We start from the raw sequence: 2,768 nt of genomic DNA, 5'->3' as shown, positions 1-2,768 counted from the left end.
TACAATGTAGGTATATAAAACTTAAATTATTAGCTTTTACAAAAACCGAGTAAAACTTCAATTGAAAATATATGTATTCAACAGTCGTAAAAAATAAACAAAAATTAGGCCGCAAGAGTAACTTGGATTTAGTTAAATATGTATAATACTTAGAAATAATGTCTCACTTTACTTAGAGGAAAGGAAATTAGCATAATTGTTACAAAATAATCATTGAAACATCTCCTCATAGCTTCATCTATTAGTTGTTTGCGATAAAAAATAGAATAAACAGTTCATTTTGAATAGTATGAGGTGGCAAAAGAACAATCGGCCACTTGACAACGGTGAATAGTGGTATAACCGCTGTCCATACACATGTGCACGAACGTTGCACGCGTGTTGGCTACTTTTACTGGACAGAGAAGAAAATGTACAAAAAATGCACATTCTCCCCTGTCCAATCCACTTCCCTTTTCCATTGTTCTCTTATTAGTAAAACGCTGGAAAGGGGACGCGGACGAGATTGGGCCTCCGGCGCCACACTCATCAGACGTCAAGCGGAATTACTTCCAGTTGACGCCTGGCTTCCGTGTGGCCGTGGTGTTTCACCGGGAGAGCCGACCCATTCGTGCAACAGCTAATGCTGCTGCGGGCTCCACCACTGTTTTGGGAACGATAGATGCTATGAGGACGGCAACGCTGCCGTTATCCTCATTCAAGCGCGAACACCATGTCAACATGGCACCGCCCGCATTTCATCTCCCGCTCGAGCAACGGTGTGTCCTGCGCCAAGTCGTACCGAGAGGCGGCGCAGCGCCGGCTTTACGCCAGCGAACCCCTCCTCGTCCCTTTGAAAGCAACAAACTTTGTTGTAATTCAAACATTGGCTGAGTGAGGTCACTGCACCGCATAAATCTCTCTTGGTCCTTTTATTTTGTAGGATGTAGAGGCACACGAGCGAGCGGCTGCCCGGCGGCTGCTGAAGGCGAGACGCACCGGCCGCTGCTGCCCGGACACATCGGCAACAATTTATACAAGTCGCAGATGCATTGCCTACCTGCCTACCTTTTGGACAGAGGAAGGGACACATTAAATGAGGATATTTCCCCTCCTCCACCAAATCCTCTTCTCCTTCCCACCCTTTCCTAATAAGAAAATGTTGGGAAGGGAAGGATACTAGTCCTTTTTCAATTTGGCTAAAACTAAACAATATTTATATAATTAATAAATTAATAAACAATATTCAATGAAATTAAACATTTATAATAGAAAATGATAAAAATATGCGATGAAATTAAATAATAATATCTTATGAAAACACAAGATTTATATATATTTTTGTTAAAATAAAACAGTTGCTCGTCGTTACTTCGTCTACGATCTCGAAAAAACTGGTAATAAACATAGCCTATGACATGACATGACATGACACTGTCACACCGAGATACCGTAGCATCCCAACAAGGAGAAATTTTTCAAGAAAAATTCAGTGGTTTCGGAAGCAAGTCAATGCAAACAAAAATGTCCGTCACGAAGTGACTTCAAAGGAACATGTTCAGTGGTCGATCTATGAATTATTCTTACGGCAAGTAGACTCATTACGAATGTGCTAATCATTGGGGATGGCTTATTTTATTATAATAATAATAAATCTTTTATTCAGACACACACAGACATGGTCCAAACAAAACAAAAAATACAAATTTAAATTCTAGCACAAAAATAAAACAGAAAATTCTTCAGGGCACATGTAGACGTGTCCACATGGCCAGCACTGGACAGTTCAACCCCACTCTATCAACAATGAGGTGCAGGTAGCTGTTGGCGCTGTCCCGCACCCGCTGCATCAGGGATGCTGCTCTCTTCCTAATCTTAATAGTCTCGCATAATTATTGTAGCAAAATTATCATTCACGTATGTAGTATAGGGGCTCTACCACTGATTAAAGTTGGCGGTGTTGTAAAACAAACATCAAGCCAAGGTCATGTAAGGTCAGCAGCCTTTCAAGGTGATCAAGACAGATGTGTGTTTCTACTGCACAACCAGCGGACAGTTTGAAAAATTTACAAAAAATGTGTGTCATAAGCAGTGTTCGAGTAAATGAAACGACGATTAAATGAATATGTCTAGGAAGACCTCTGGTTATGTTGGCAAATCTTACTAATGTTATAAATGCGAACGTTTGGATGGATGGATGGATGTTTGTTTGAAAGTATCTCCAGATTCATAGATCTCGCTTAAATTTCTAGTAGATTTAGAACACGGTTGAGCAGAGTACATAGGCTGCTAATTGAGTTGTTTTAATTGCAAAACTAATATTGTAGGTATGTTCTATGGAATCTTGAAGAGAACAATATGTACGTATGTACATTGTGCAATATTCTAACGATGTTGAATTTAAATGATTAAGTTATTTCCTTTTAAATGCATATCCAGTACAGTAACAACGATTTTTTCTATTTTATACAAAACTAATATAACAATTTACAAATGTTCATATATTTGACTGATATTCTCCAAAGATCACTTAGAATCTATTGGCAATAATATGTACTTAAAACTATAAGCCAGTTAGAAGTCGTCTTCTAATCGTGGCATGTTTTTAACAACTTTTTAACCCCCTCCCACCCCCTTGACACAATGTACCTAAATATGTAAAACCTAACCACATTGTAAGGTTTTTAATTATTTTCTCCTCCGTATCGATAATATAGTGTATGTATGTATGTATGGATGGTCACGTGGAGAATGAGGTCACGCGATACAAATATCCAGACAGAAATTAT

This window comes from Papilio xuthus, unplaced genomic scaffold, assembly GCF_000836235.2.
Source record: "Papilio xuthus unplaced genomic scaffold, Pxut_1.1 DF825017.1, whole genome shotgun sequence".
Classification (NCBI taxonomy): Eukaryota; Metazoa; Arthropoda; class Insecta; order Lepidoptera; family Papilionidae; genus Papilio; species Papilio xuthus.
This window is presented reverse-complemented; position numbering follows the sequence as displayed.